Source organism: Mobula hypostoma, chromosome 29 (genome assembly GCF_963921235.1).
Source record: "Mobula hypostoma chromosome 29, sMobHyp1.1, whole genome shotgun sequence".
In the NCBI taxonomy this organism is placed as follows: Eukaryota; Metazoa; Chordata; class Chondrichthyes; order Myliobatiformes; family Myliobatidae; genus Mobula; species Mobula hypostoma.
The window spans coordinates 15,320,947-15,337,591 of record NC_086125.1 but is presented as its reverse complement, the minus strand read 5'-3'; the positions used below and the strand labels follow the sequence as shown (position 1 = coordinate 15,337,591).

Sequence of the window (16,645 nt, the reverse complement as noted above, 5' to 3'; positions counted from 1 at the left end):
ACTCGGAAACTGGATTAGAGCAACAGCACCGTCCTGGCGACAAAATTCATCAAGGTTATATTCTACATCAGCAATGTTCTATAGAGGTTAATGACATTGGAATCTTTCAAAAAAGTGTTTATTACTTGTCAGTTGCACACTGCCTATAGTTGAGGGAGTTTTCTTTTTGTTTGCAAGATGTATTGAAAGTTCAGTGAGAGGAAGTATGTGGTATAAAAGTAGACTTCCCTTATTGTGTTTCACAGGTTCAGGCCAAAAAATTTGTTCCACTTGAAAACATGGAGGCTGAAGACACTTACCAGAATATCGAAGATCTTCTTAGTAGTCAACGTACAGGAGAAACATTGAAACCAGGTAAATATCAGCGATCTAATCGCTACATCGCAATTGATTCTAATTAAGTACTTGCGCTGGAAATCAGTAATATCTTCAGCTCGATTAATCACAGTAAAAGTGATATTTCTTAAGGCAGGGAGCATGCGCTGTCATAACATTCTAATTCCAAAGTTTATGCCAGAACTAACAGAAATTAAGCAAATGGAGTCAAAACTGCTCCATAATTGTACTGGTAATAGTAGCATATAAGAAAGCAAATAAAGCGGTCAACGATCCATCAGCTGGGAATTTCTTTGAGGCTTGCCCTCAAAGTTGTGGCAGTTTAACATTAAAGACGTAACTGAGATTTGGAGCGTGGTGAAGAAAATGAGAGGAAAGCGATCTAAGACAGACGAATATTCCTTATGTCTTGTAACGCGGACCACCAGGAGGAATGGTGGATTGCCCGTGAATTGCGATACCTCCGTTACCCGCCGAGAAGAGATCTTCGATCCGCTGTAGGCACTTGTGTTTTTTTTTAACGAAAGATCTGTGTATCTCGCAAGTGCCGTGGGTCATGGCACCAGCAGAATTGCGTCCTAGCTGTCAATTATATATGGATCATAGAAAACCTACAACACAATACAGGCCCTTCGGCCCACAAATTTTGCCGAATATGCCCCTACCTTACACATTACTAGAGTTTCCCATAGCCATCTATTTTTCGAAGCTCCATGTACCTATCCAAAAGTCTATAAAAGATCCTATCCTATCTGCCTCCACTACCATTGCCGGCAGCCCATTCCACGCACTCACTACTTTCTGCATAAAAAAATACTTACCCCTGACATGTCCTCTGCACCTACTTCCAAGCACCTTAAACCTGTGCCCTCTTGTGGCTGCCATTTCAGCCCTGGGAAAAAGCCTCTGACTATCCACACGATCAATGCTTCCATCATCTTATACACCTCTGTCAGGTCACCTCTCATCCTCCATCGCTCCAAGGAGAAAAGGCCGATTTCACTCAACCGTTTTCATAAAGCATGCTCCCCAATCCAGGCAATATCCTTGTAATTCTCCTCTGTACCCTTTCTATGGTTTTCACATCCTTCCTGCAGTGAGACGTCCAGAACTGAGCACAGTACTCCAAGTGGGGTCTGGCCAGGATCCGAGATAGCTGCAACATTACCTCTCTGCTCCTAAATTCAATTCCACGATTGATGAAGGCCAATACACCGTATGCCTTCTTAACCATAGAGTCAACCGGCGCATCTGCTTTGAGCGTCCGATGGACGTGGACCCCAAGATCCCTCTGATCCTCCACACTGCCAAGAGTCTTACTATTAAGACTGTATTCTGCCATCATATTTGACCTATCAAAATGAACCACTTCACACTTATCTGGGTTGAACTCCTTCTGCCACCTCTCAGCCCAGTTTTGCATCCTATCAATGTCCCGCTGCAAGTTCTGCCAGGCATCTAAACTTTCCAAAACCCCCCCCAACCTTTGTGTCATCAGCGAACTTACTAACCCATCCCTCCACTTCCTCATTCAGGTCATTTATAAAAATCATGAAGAGTAAGTGTCCCAGAACAGATCCCTGAGGCACACCACTGGTCACCGACCTCCATGCAGAATATGACACGTCTACAACCACACTTTGCCTTCTGTTGGCAAGCCAGTTCTGGATCCAGAAACAATGCAATGTCCCCCTAGATTCCATGTCTCCTTACTTTCTCAATAAGCCTTGCATGGAGTACCTTATCAAATGCCTTGCTGAAATCCATATACACTACAGCTACCGCTCTTCCTTCATCAATGTGTTTAGTCACATCCTCAAAAACTTCAATCAGGCTCGTAAGACCCGACCTGCCCTTGACAAAGCCATGCAAACTATTCTTAATCATATTATACCTCTCCAAATGTTCATAAATCCCGCCTCTCAGGATATTCTCCATCAACTTACCAACCACTGAAGTAAGAATGACTGGTCTAATATTTCCTGGGCTATCTTTACTAGCTCTCTTGAATAAGGCAACAACATCGGCAACCCTGTAATCCTCCTGAACCTCTCCCGTACCCATTGATGATGCAAACATCATCGCCAGAGGCTCAGCAATCTCCTCCCTCGCCTCGCATAGTAGCCTGGGGTACGTCTCATTCGACTTGTCCAACCTGATGCTTTCCAAAAGCTCCAGCACATTCTTTTTCTTAATATCTACATGCTCAAGCTTTCCCATCCGCTGCAAGTCATCACTACAATCACCAAGATCCTTTTCCATAGTGAATACTGAAGTAAAATACTGAAGCACCACTGCTATTTCCTCCGGTTCCAATCTCACTTTACCACTGTCACACTTGATAGGTCCTATTCTTTCACATCTTATCCTCTTGCTCTTCACATGCTTGTAGAATGCCTTGGAGTTTTCCTTGATCTTGCCCGCCAAGGCCTTCTCACGCCCCCTTTTGGCTCTCCTAATTTCCTTCTTAAGCTCCTTCCCGTTAGCCTCATAATCTTCTAGATCTCTTACATTACCTAGCTCTCTGAACCATTCGTAAGCTTTTCTTTTCTTCTTGACTAGACTTACTGCAGCCTTTGCATACCACGGTTCCTGTACCCTACCATAACTTTCCTGTGTCTTTGGAAAATGCCTATGCAGAACTCTACACAAATATCCCCTGAACATTTGTCACATTTCTTCCGTACCTTTCTCTGAGAACATCTGTTCTCAATTTAAGCTTCCAAGTACCTGCCTGATAGCCTCATAATTTCCCTTACTCCAATTAAACGCTTTTCTAACTTGTCTGTTCCTATGTCTCTCCAATGCTATTGTAAAGGAGATAGAATTATGATCACTATCTCCAGAATGCTCTTCCACTGACAGATCTGACACATGACCAGGTTCATTTCTCAATACCAAATCAAGTACAGTCTCTGCTCTTGTAGGCTTATCTACATATTGTGTCACGAAATCTTCCTGAACATACTTAACAAATTCCCCCCATCTAAACCCCTTGCTCTAGAGAGATGCTAATCGATATTTGGGAAATTAAAATCTCCACAATGACACCTCTGTTATTATGACACCTTTCCAAGATCTGTTTCCCTATCTGCTCCTCGATATTACTACTGGGCGACCTATAAGAATACCCAGTAGAGTTATTGACTCATTCCTGTTCCTAACCTCCACCCACAGAGACTCCGTAGACAATCCCTCCATGACGTCCACCTTTTCTGCAGCCGTGACACTGTATCTGATCAACAGTGCTACGCCCCCACCTCTTTTACTTCCCTCACTGTCTATTTCTAAAACATCTAAAACCCGGCACTTGAAGTAAACATTCCTGTCCCTGAGCCTTCCAATTCTCTGTAGTGGCCACCACATCATAGCTCCAAGTACTGATCCACACTCTATGCTCATCCACTTTGTTCACAATGCTCCTCGCGTTAAAATAGACACATCTGAAACCATCGGTCTTAGCGCGTCCCTTCTTTATCACCTGCCTATGCTCCCACACACACTGTCTCCAAGCGCTCTCTATATTTGAACCAGCCGTCTGTTCCCCGGTCTCTTCAGTTCGGTTCCCAAACCCAAGAATTCTACATTAAACTCTCCCCAGTAGCCTTAGCAAACCTCCTCGCCAGGATATTGGTCCCCCTGAGATTATCGACACTTCTTTCACCGCACCGTTAGAAACAACCACGTGGAAACATGGGTCAGTGAGTGGAGGAGAATGCTGGCAGCAGGACCCTGTACATCTCAAATTAAGACGCCAACCTGGAGACAATAACTACCGGGTGTCACATAATGTGTTGCATTCCACGTGGTTTAAAAATACTTGAGAGTACTGAATAGACTGCAGATTGACTGAACTGAAAATATCTCATCTGTAGCTGCAGTGATGTCTGTAACATCGAGCAAATAATCCCCCGGCTCAAAAACGCACAAGTATAAACCCAGGGATCACAGGGTTGTTAGTTTAATCTCGGTGTTGGGAGAGATTACAGAAAAATTGATCTGTGTCAGGAATAAAAGTCACAAGGACAAAAAATATTTGTATGAGGGCTTGCAAACACCGAGAGACTTACGAGGCATCTATTGCCACGACTGTCTTCAACTAGGGTTGTTATTCCACGAAAAGGGATCAGCCATTTCGATTGATAACAAAACTTTGCTGACATAAGCTCTCTGAAATCAATTCAATAGCATGAGTTTTTCATGTCGTAAGTGATGAAATCGATGTACGTCATTCGGCTTCTGGAACAAAATCGAGACAAATATCATTTAACCTTGGTCTGTCGTGGTCCGGTCTCTGAAATCCACATTCCAGTTCACGGTCTGTTCAATCGTACCTTATTCTGAGGTTTCCGGTTTTCCCTTGTCCTGTTGTATGTCTTAATTGAGGCACATGATTCTCATTTTACGCTGGTTACATAAACAGCTCCTGGGTTCAGCTTCAGGTGCTGGACTGTTCCCTTCCCTTCCTCTTTCTTCTGTAGCCCTTGGCTGTTGCCTCGACTGCTACCTTTCGCTTGAAGCCTCGCCTGCTACCTTTATGCTACCTTTAGCCTGTAGCTTCGCCTGAAGCCTCGCCTGCGTCCTCGCCTATTCTCGCCGTCAAGTTCTACCGCTGGTGCTAGACCGGAGCCTTTCCGTGTCTAGATAAGGAACTCTCTTTCGTTGTTTAGAACTGTCTCTGCGTCCACGCCTTCGCTCGGTAGGTCCGGCCGTTTGTCGCTAGCTAGTATTGAGAACCATCTCTGTCTCCACGTCTTCGCTAAATTATCAGGACTGTGTGTTCTGCGTTCCCGTTCTACCTAGATGAATGCTCTGTGTTCCCGTTCTCCCTCGACCAAGGCTCTGCGTTCCTGTCTCCCTCGACCAAGTCAAGGCTTCGTGTTCTCGTCCTGTCCATGTGCCTCGCCCAGCCCGGTACTTGGGTTCTCTAGTCCTGTGCTGGGGTTCCCTCGTCCTGTCTAGGCGTCTCACGTCTAGTCCTGTTGTCACTCCTCGTCCGGTAGCCACGTCTTGTCCTCGCCTATATCCGGGGTCCGAGCCCAAGTCAAGACCCAGGTTCCGGGTCCCAGTCCAGTCTCTGGCCCGGAGTCCTTGCCCGGTTCCAAGTTCCTAATTCCTCGTCCAGGTCCCGCTCTTCTAGTCTAGTTCTAGCCCAGGATCTGTATCCTAGCCTCCTCCAGGGCCTGTGTCTTGTCCAGCGTCGTTTCTTCCCCACTTCCCTTGCTTGCTTGACGCACCTAATCCTGTTCCAAGTGCTTCAGTGTCTGTGTATTGTATTTGGGTCCGCCACCAGCGCCCCTTTATGACATGGTCAGCATCAGAGGGGTAATAGTTACTACAGTCTTTTCAACTGGATTGAGTAACCCAGAATTCATGAAGTGTTACAATCAATGGAAGTGAAGAAATCAAGACAGAGCGATATATGGAATTAATAAGGAAAAGGAAAATTGACGAATGTTGTTCGACTTTTGCTTAATTGAGCAAATGAAAGATTGTGTTTGTTTTGTATAACTGCGTAAAACTTCCAGGAGTTTTTTCTTATTAGAGTACATATATATCACAATATAATCCTGAGATTCATTTTCTGACAAACATTCCTAATAAATCTATAACAGAATAATAAACGTAATAGGTTCAATGAATGTTTGCACCAACTTAGTCTTTCAAGCTGTGTGGAAAGGAGAAGAAACTATTTAAATATAAAAAAGAAAGAAATAATAATAATAAATAAACAATAAATGTCGCAAAAATGAGGTGAAAAGTCGTTGAAAGTGAGTTCATATTTTGTTGGAACATTTCAGTGATGGCACAAGTGAAGTTGAGTGCATTTATTCTTTTGGTTCAGGAGCCTCATGGTTGAGGGGTAATAACTATCCCTGAACCCGAAGCGACTGTACATTCTTCCTGATGGCAGTAGCGAGAAGAGAGAATGCCCTGTTGAGTTATGGTGATCCTGATGATGGACCGCAATGTTTTCACGGTCAAAGTGAACATAGAGGGCATTAAGCTCATCTAGAAGTGAAGCCCTGTTGTCGCCTGCACAGTTCGGATTTCCATGTTTTTCTGTTAGGACTTAAAAACTGACGCGATATTTATTACCATAGAACCATAGAACCATAGAAACTACAGCACAGAAACAGGCCTTTTGGCCCTTCTTGGCTGTGCCCTTATTGGTCAATCAGCCCTTCATGTTTAAAGTTTGCAGTCTACTTCAAGGTTGGGTTTCCTGTTGTACTTTAGGCGATGATTTTAACTTGCATTTTGTAGAGTGTCGTGTTCAGCAATTGACGAATTTGCGAAGAAAGCAATCTCCCCGAATCGTCTACACTCTCGTGGCCATCTCGATCGCACTTTCCGTTCTGGCGCTTGGCATTGCAGTAATCCGGAGTAAGATTTTTTTTTAATATTTTGGACATTGACACTAAAAATGTGAATTATCAGAACTGATTTAAGATATGCACAATCGACTAGATATTAGCAATGTGGCTGGATAAATTCAAAGGTGGCTGAGTGACAACAGCTTTTATGTTCATTTGGGGTTCCTGTGTAGAAGGCGACAGAATATGCCGAGAAAGTTAGAATGCAGCAGTAACCACAGACACTGAGTTGTCAGCTCAAAGACATTTCTTCCCCGTTTCTTTAGTGTGGTATATAACTTACGTGATGAAACCATAACTCATGTATTTAAAGTTACAGTGCATCGATGTTATTTGGAATAGTTGGCATTGTAGAAGTGACAAATCCGAACAATTTTCAATACTTCTCCCCATTATCTGTCTTGTCCCGTGACGTACATGTTGTGGGATATGAAAAGCCGGAGGGAAATCGAATTAGCTGTAGTGGAAAGACCCCAAAACAGGTGATGTTAGCGGATCTAGGACAAATACAGGAGCCTGGATCCGTGCTGTACAGCATGACCGCTTCTTCTGTCTGGTCAAGCTGCTGCGTCACCCTGCTCCAGTAAGACCCTGAACCTGGGAATTAAAGCACTATTAGTACCTAAAAATCTAAAGTAGAAGCAGAAAAAATTTCGAAACGGTCACTGGGTCAGTCTGCATTTGGGGAAGCAAGAACATATTTGATAACCCTTGTTGAAGACCCTTAATCAGCACCGGGAAATGGGGAAAACAAATTCGTCTAAGTTACGAATAAGGTGCGAAAAATGTGAAATCTCTGTGATGGGATTTATCCAGGTTTCACCCTATGCGTCATTGCGGCCGCAGGATAGCAGTGAAATACCCAAGAGTGCATAAATATTTGTGAAGTGCAAAACTAATAGAGTATCCCAAAGGTGAATCTGAAAATGATGAGAATGACTGCTTCAAAATCATAAATATATAAATGTAGACTTCCAGGATAAAGGCATAGAAAAGTTCTATGAGACATTGTACAAATCAATATCGAGCCGGGAGGCTACAGTATTCAGAGACGGGAGATGAGGGATTGTTCCTTTTGTTTGATCTTGGCAATGTTATAACAATACAAGAGGCTAATGACAGATGGGTCTGGGAAGGAGTGCCTTTGTGGACTGAATTATTCTGCCCCGCAAAGCACTCATCTAAAATACGCTTGAATTCTCCAGTTCAGTGAAGCCCACACTATGAGCTCCAAATTCAGTAACTGCAGTTCAAGCGCTAAGAAATCCATTTCAATCGCTGCTCCTCCTGGTAGGCCTGCGTAGTTTGCTAGATGTTGAGATGGGAAAAGGTAAAAATGTTGGTGTTGCATCTTCAATGGTTGCATCAGAACGTGTTGAAAGAAAGGCTTTGTTTTATGGAGACAGAACGACAGGCCAGTCAAACGCAGATGGAACTGTTTCATCGCAATTCGGAAAAGAGACTAGAGAATATGTTCCTGATAGTGACTGGTTGTTGAAAGTGGCTGAATTGTGAAGGGCGATTGCAAAATGTAATTGCTTCTGGGATTAAAGTTGAGAACTTTATGCTTGTTCTCCCCGGAGTTTAAAAAACAGATTTGTTGCCCTCAAACACTGTCTAATATGGTAGACGGAAGCTATGTTTAATATCCTGAACTCTGCTTCAAATGTCCAGGAGAAAGGAGTCTTAAATGACATGGCTCGCCACGTTTTCATAATTCCATCTTCCGACTCCAGCGTATGACATCACAGCTTCCTTTTGTGGCATCGGCCAAACACAATTTTGACATCATTCAGCCTTTGCCGATAATGTCACGCTTCCCTTTCCGACATTGTTTATCACTGGGGCTTTGGCTGAAATTATCCATGGCTATAAATCACTTGTTGCTGCTGCTGTCCGTCTTGCTCACTGCTTAATTTCGTTGCTTCCCCTTCCCAATGATAAAATACAGGTGTATGATGTAAGACAACACAATGACATATGATGTTACTCACCTCCAATATGTAAATAATCGTTTCCCTCTTTCTGTAACATTATCGTCAAGTTGAAGTGACTTCCAAACAATCTATGACCTTCCTACCCCTCAAAAGCTGTGTGAAGTCTCAGTTCGCTGATGTCCCTCCTAGTCAGTTGCGCACCCACCCATTTATGTGCCATGAGATATGTTTTCTTTATGTCACAAATTTCATCATCCAGTTTATTTGTGACACTGTGATTCCGGCTCAGAAAATTAAGTGGTGTATCTAGAGAAAGAGGTACGGGTCGGGTCCCCGAGTTTGGGGCTGCAAGCGTTTAGGCAGCTTAAGGTCATGTACGGTTCGAAGAGTCGCGCGTCTATGTTATGTAAGTTTGGGCACTATCCAGCAAGTGGAGTCTGTAATTCGTGAGGTAGGAACTTGGGGGTTTTCTGCAGTTTCTAGGCTGTTTGGATTAATGGTCTGTGTGGAGTACAGTTGGAAATCAAGGTGATTCGGTGTCTAGGAATGCGATGTGTAACTTTGCTGTAAATCTCCATTTCCACTTTCTAGTGGAGGGTTAGGACTGGTGACTCAACAATGCAAACATCGTCTGCAAGAGAGTGTGACATTGATGAGAATAGCTTGTAGTAACAGCAGCGAGGTATGTTCGCAACAGTGTAGTCACAAAGCAGGAGCTGGAAATTCAATTAATCGTGACTATATTTGCAAACGAAAACGAAAACATAGACCAGATGACTCAATTTGAAGCATTACATCCTGGTTGTAATCTTCTATTCTTCAGGCGGAGAATTTAAAACCACAGTAGCATTCTGCAATTTATCTCCAATAAACGCCCCCCCCCGCCACACATTCTACCGATTGCAAAATAATATCACAATCTATCCTGTCTTTTCCCGACATTTAAAAATTGGATCTTGATTCCATCCTTGTGAATCCTCTCTGCTTCCAGTACTTCACAAATCTCTTGTAATATGGTTCCAAAGGTTGTGGTATTCCATTTGCACTGATAATTTATGCTCTGAATTACGCGGTGGGCTATTCTACTTGCAGTCTAAGCAAATATGTGAAATTCAAGGCCTCATTCTATTTCAGTAACCAAGATGGCGAGTGAATTCAACTCTGCACTCAATGGTTTCCAGACTGAACTTTCCTGGTGGAAACATAATGGTGAGTGCGAACTCAAATCTGTTGGACTCTTTTTCTTCTGTTCAGAGAGTTCTGTCTTTGATCTGGTCCTCCGACTATTCTCTAGACTCTTTGTCCTGAGGTCACCCAAAAAGAATTTCAGGGCATGGAATTGCTTCCCTGCAACGTCGCATCAGTCCAGCTCATTGATATCTCTCCCCAGATCTGTGAAATTTTGCTGCTGTTTTATGATATTATATGGTATCACCTCGGTGGAATTCGAAGGCAAAATGTATAGTGAGAAAGTGAAATTTGGAGACTGGAGATATATGAGAGTAGAATAAGATGGGTGGAGGAGAGAAACGGTAATTGCGGCAGAGGAGCATGAAGTCGTTCGAGACCACAGGAAGGTGAAGAAGAAGAGATGTGGGTGAGCACAGAGGACTAATTAGTTAATGGAAGTCAATAACTGGAGTTCATAAAGAAGAGCGGTGACATTTGCGGAGCTGGCATTTGTTGCAGAAACGAACAGCTGTCAGATGTGGGAGATAGGGTGGGATTTTGCTGTCGGTGGTGGCAGTGTGGAGGGGGAGGGTAGGTTCTAGATGGTGGTGAAGAGTTTGTGTCGTTTTCCTAAGTAAGGTGTATGTCCATGACTTAACCAAGCCACGTTCAATGGCCGCATTTAGATACTTAGTAACAAAATCTTTCACTAGCCTCTGCGCAGTCTATTCCAGTGCTTTCAGTGTACATCTTTTGTTCCTATCCGCCTTATAGTAGCCCCCCCCCCACATTTGTTGAGCTAGCCCTTTTAATCTAACCAGATACATTCACTTCAAAAGCATGTTTTCATCCCCATAGCATATAGATGAAGCATGGCCGTTATAAGAATTTCCCTACATTCATTGTACAATCAAATCCGGGCATTGGCACTGCGTCAGTGCCATTGCTACCTCTTACTTATACCACGCACAGATGTAATGTTTCAGAGGCACGTGCTTGAAAATTGGACCAGCACTGAACCGGACCTTGGTTTATTCTACTGGTCAAAATCTGGACTCTGAAATTCCGAGTTGACTACACCGTATTTCGGCGTCTTGCTGCCTTTCTATTCTATTCTTACTGTAGCTGGCTGACTGCACAATGGTTTTTAGGTTTGGGGAGGTCCACATTCCAATGCAATGTGATTACATTTTGAGATTCTGCATTGGTCTGCATCCAGATTTTAACCATTTCCCGATAATACGCTAACATCTCAATGAGTTCTTAAGTATACTGCCATCAGATAGAGTTGGGTGCTAACTAATCGGACCAAAACAGTTTATTATATTCTGCACTCGCATTGGCCGAATATTAAAGATATGAAACTCCTACATTGGATGAGAGAATATGAAAAACATGGCTGAACAAGTGAGGCAGATTAGACGGTTCCAGTGAGTTATGCTGGTTATATTGTTCTCAGGATATTTCCTGGTTAACGTACTAATTCCCAATGCAAAAGCAAAATGTGGGAATATACATTCGGTCATCGATATTAAAAGTATGCGGACGATACAGATAGATTAAATGATGGAAATCTGAAAAATAGAATTAAAAATGAAAAATATCAGTTTATGCACTTCACTGAAGGCAGAGGGTTAATATCTGGTGAAATATTGAAAGTAAGGTAAAGGACGATATTTTAATTAACTGAACATGTAACAGAGGACAGCAGTTTGTGGTTTATTCGCCGTTATTGCAGGTGGTTTGGTGAGTTGAATTGAGGAAGATGTTCTAATTTTATAAGGCTATGGTAAGACCATGCCGAATGCACTATGACATTTTGGCTCTTTTTTTTTAGAAAATGTATAATGACACCGAAAGCAATCAGACGAGCTGCATTAGGGTAGCCCCTCAAATTATAAATTTGCTCCCTCAAGAATTGCTAAATCGGATGTATCAGAATCATTTAATTAGAATACTGAGGGCTGCTCCTGAGAGGGCATGTCAGATAGATGGCGAACTGATGAGCATCATGAAGGAAGGAACATTCAGCTTAATGGTTTTCACGTTGAAATCATCATCTCCTGACATATTACAAGCTGCAAGATTGTAAAAAATAAACATTTAAAGGATACTTGTCATAAAGGCATAAAGGGGTGGGGGCGCTGATGGCTGACCCAAATGCAAGACACAGACACTGAAGTACTAGGAACAGGACTTGACTAGAGAGCTGAAACTAGAATATAGATTCGGGCTAGGACATTGGCTAGGCAAGCGGGACCAGGACCAGGAACTGGGAACTAGGAGCCTGGGCTTGGACTCCGAACCGGAGACTGGACAAGAACCCAGAACCTGGGTCTTGACTCGGGCTCGGACCCCAGAACTAGGCGAGGACATGACGTGGCTACAGGACTGGACATGGTTTGGGTTCTTCGAGGCGAGAACATGATCAAGCTTGGGTTCGGACTCCGAGCCAGAGACTGGGCAAGGACCCAGAAACTGGGTCTTTTCTTGGGCTCGGACTCCGGAACTAGGTGAAGTCATGACGTGACCTTGGGAGACAGGACTAGGCCGGGCTACAGGACAGAACGAGAGACTCCTGGGAAAGACAAAGGAACTCCAGTACAGGACGAGGGAACAGCAGCACAGGACGAAGCACACGGACAGGACGAGAACACGAAGCCTTGACTTGGTACTCAGGAACAGCCGAACCTTGGACTTGGGACAACAGGAACCTCGGAACCTTGGACTTGGGACGACAGGAACGCAGAATACAGAGCCTTGGTCGGGGAGACAGGAACGTAGAACACAGAGCCGGCACCCTTCCTTGGGAACAGGATGTAGGGCCGGGTCTCATACACAGAACACAGAGAGACAGTTCCTAACACAAGGTAGCGGCAAACGGCCGGACCTACCTAGCAAATGCGTGGACACAGAGACAGTTCCAAACAACGATAGACAGTTCCTCATCTAGACACATCAAGGCTCTGGTCTTGCTCCAGCAGTTGAACTTGACAACGGTGCAGGCGAAGGTTGCAGGCGAGGCTTCGGGCGAGGCAAGGGTTGCAGGCGAGGGAAGGCTTCAGGTGAGGCAAGGCTACAGACCCTGGTTGCAGGGCAAGGCTACAGAAGGAAGGGGCCGAGAAGGGATTCAGACGGAGGGTTTTGATGGGAGCCATTCAGTAGCCAAGTCCTGGTCTCCGGAGGTATTTATGTATCTGCCCAAAAGAGAATCGTGTGCCTGAATTAGAGCACCTAACAGAATAAAGGAAAATCAGAAATCCTGGAATAAGGATCGATGAACCGGTCCGTGAACTGGAATGTGGAGCTCATGGACCGGGCGATGATGATACTAGATTAGAGTGGTATAGCAAAATCTCGGAGAGCATGGTAAACTCCTCTTTATTATATCTTCCGTATACTGCGGTAATTGGATCATTGCAGTCTTTTAGAGAGACAATACATGGATTAGGGTGAAAGGATTATACAGCACAGAAACGTCCGGTCCCGTCCCGTCACTTCTTCAAAATAAAAGCTCGCTGAGTTCTATAGACATGATATTCCACGCACACTTTACTTGAAAAATCGGGGAATTGAAAGCAATAGTGAACAGTCAGAGTAGAGGAGCCGAGGCGTTGAACGGAGTAGCTAGAATGTGTCTGGCTTGCGGACTTAAATAATTACATCTATTCCTAAGTATCCATCCTGTTTTATTCTCACACTCAGGAATCCAGCTAATTACCCATTCCCGATTATCTCCACCTGTATAAGTGAAGCTTATGGTAAATCTAGGCTTCCTGACTCTCAGTATTACTCCAGAGATCGCCAACTTTCTCAGTAATCAATTGGTATCTCAACACTGAATTCGATATATCATTAAAGCCCTTTTCTCACGAAGGTTTCCTGAGTCTCATTTAATTTCTTCAGATGTCATCAGCAGAGGGTAAATTGGAATCAAGTTTCCAGGTCCGGTATGTGAGACAGAAAACGCTAACAGCTAGTAAAGTCCAATAATCATTCATCTGCAAACAGTAAAAATTCTACCAAAAATTCATGTGATTCATGTTCCAGAAACTACAAAACTAAGTATTCGAAATAGGGACAGAGGAAGGGCGGGGCGGGGGGGGGGGGGGCGGTTGGAATTACCGAAAGTTGGATGTTCATACCAAGGGGCTGGAGAGTACCTAGACGGTATATGAGGTGTTGCTCCTCCAACCTGAGTTTAGCCTCATTATGGCAGTAGAGGAGGCCATGTACGGACATATCTGAATGGGAACGGGAAGCATAGTTGAAGTGGGTGGTTAACGGGAGATCCTGTCTGTTGTGGCGGACGGAGTGGAGGTGCTGGACGAAGTGGTCCCCCAATATGCGTCGGGTTTCCCTCCCCTCCCTTCCTCTATCCCTGTTTCACATCACCTCCCTTATAGTTCCGCCTCCTTCTACTATTGTTCTTCTGTCAATCACCTCCCTGCTTCCCCTCCCCCACCACTTTGTCTTAAAAATTACTGTTTTTTTCAACTACAAGCATTCTTCAAACCCTCCCCAAAGTTCTTCCTTCAGTCCTGAGGAAGGGTTTCGGCCCGAAACGTCGACTAATCTTTTCAACTGATGCTGACTGATCTGCTGAGTTCCTCCAGCATATTGTGAGTGTTCCTGCTACATTAATCGCTGGATGAACTGCAGCGTCACGGTCGGTGCAATATTTCCCGAGACCTTGCATGGTATTGTGACGAGAATACACATAAAATTAAGATGTTTGCTGGCCTGGGTTAACATCAGTGACATCAGCAAGTGGTCTGCCACCTGCCCTCAGGGGAAGGAGAGATAAGGAACAATGGAGCAGCGTCTGGAGATGTGTAATGAAGGGACGGGGGAGAGAGAGCTGTCTGGAGCGGCTCCCCCTTTGAACCCTGAACTGTTTGAAGTGGTGGACAGGCGATGCCCCAGCAGGGGGATAAAAAGGGACAGGTTCGCTAAGGCAGGACACACACGACACCCGAGGTAACGAGACCCTGGAAGCGGTACGCCTCTCACGAGTCGGTGAGAAGTATCAGACAACGCACAGGGTGGAAAGGTAGATCAGCGGGAACCCGGTGTGTGTCCGCCCTTGCCTGGGTGCCGGGTTCACTGCAGAGGATCGACCGCATCTGGAGGAGGGGTCACAGTCGGTGACCTCAGGTGACATCACCAAGGACCCGCCCAAAAGCTGTTTGTGAGCCATCTCGCCGGTCTGTGAGTGAAGCAGTATCTGAATGATCAGTTGTTCCTGTTCTCTCTCTTCCCCCACGTTGTCCATCGCCATGGCAACGATTACTGCGAACTGAACTACTAAACTGGACTGAACTTTGAGTCACTTTGAAATTTGGTCATTTGATTGATGCTGTTATCTTAATTCTGTGCACATGTGTGTTTATCATCGCTGAACTGTTGCATTCATTATCCTTTCGATTACTGTGTTGCTTGTTTCTTTAATAAAACTTTCTTAGTTCTAGTACTCCAGACTCCAACTGAGTGATCCATTTCTGCTGGTTTGGCAACCCAGTTACGGGGTACGTAACAGTATCAACAGGCCCCGTTATACTTCAGCGGCTACCCACAGCAGATTTAACAACTGCACAGAACATCGAGCAGTACAGCCCACAATATTTTGTTGAAGGAGCTAAAGAGCATGTCAGAAACACTCAGACACTAATCCCTCTAACCTACTCAAGACAATATCCCTCCATCTTGCCTACATCATGTCCCTAAACGTCTCTTAAAAGCCTGTAATGTATCTGTCGCTACCACCAGAACAGGCTGCGCATTCCAGGCATCCACCACTCTCTGCGTAAAAGATTCCTCCTCATAACCCCTTGAAACTACCTATTCTGACTTTCAGTACATGCCCCACGGTATTAGATATTTCAGCGCTGTCTGGGTTTTTGGAGGAGCAGTTCAGTGGCAGCGTTATATTAGTATATGTCTTCCGCACATTTTTGTTATACGATTAGTTTACGTATTGTAGGTGGGAACTTGATACCTTCTGAAATCTACTTCACACACACACACACACACACACACACACACAGTTAAGTCGTCCCCCCAACTCTGTTAGCAATACAAATTACAAATACTAACGTAGGCACAGATTTTTGCTTTGACATCTGGAGCAATAATGCGATGGCGGCCAATGCTGTACACTCAAAGTAAATTGGGGTGAGTGCAGGAATTAGTTAATCGAAGAACGGATATTCGCGGCCTAATTGAATGCCTCTCTTTCAGTTAGTGAAAACTTCGAAGTGAACCGCAACTCAGTCACCGCACTTCAAGCGGAAATTTCACTGCTGAAGGAAAGTAAGTTCAATACTTGACATAAACATTTCTCATTTACAATTATTCATCCTAGAAACCAATCGATTTATCACACGGGTATTGTGGAGGTAGGTTAGATTGCTAATCTAACCTTCCTTTTCATCTTTGCCCCAAATACTCTCCATTGTACTTCTCTCTTTTCCACCTCTGCATTCATCTTTTCTCTCTGCCAGTACCCAACCTCTCTGGACCTTCACCTGTCTCCGGCCCCTCGCATTCCCTCAATGGGCCGTCCTCCTCCTCTTCTGCCATCGTAGACCCTCCCCCGACCCCGTCTTTCTCTCTAATTTCCTACCCTTCTCTTTGCATCCCTGGTTTTCGCAGTTCTAAGTAAGGCATCCACTCACTCTCCTGACCCTCGTTATTTGGTCTAGTTTCCTCGCCTCTTGCTGTTCGCCTCTCTGTTTCAGCTTATCGGTCTCTCTGCTTTCTTTCGACCCCACCTCCTCAGCTTCCTCACAGGATCATTCCTCGACACTCCATCGCCTCCCTCAC

The 16,645-nt window shown here is 44.5% G+C and overlaps 1 pseudogene; it reads left to right on the top strand.

Moving 5' to 3' along the window:
- The first annotated feature begins 278 nt into the window (after positions 1 to 278).
- The window catches only part of LOC134339285 (asialoglycoprotein receptor 2-like), a 34,184-nt pseudogene continuing 17,817 nt past the window's right edge, over positions 279 to 16,645 (top strand).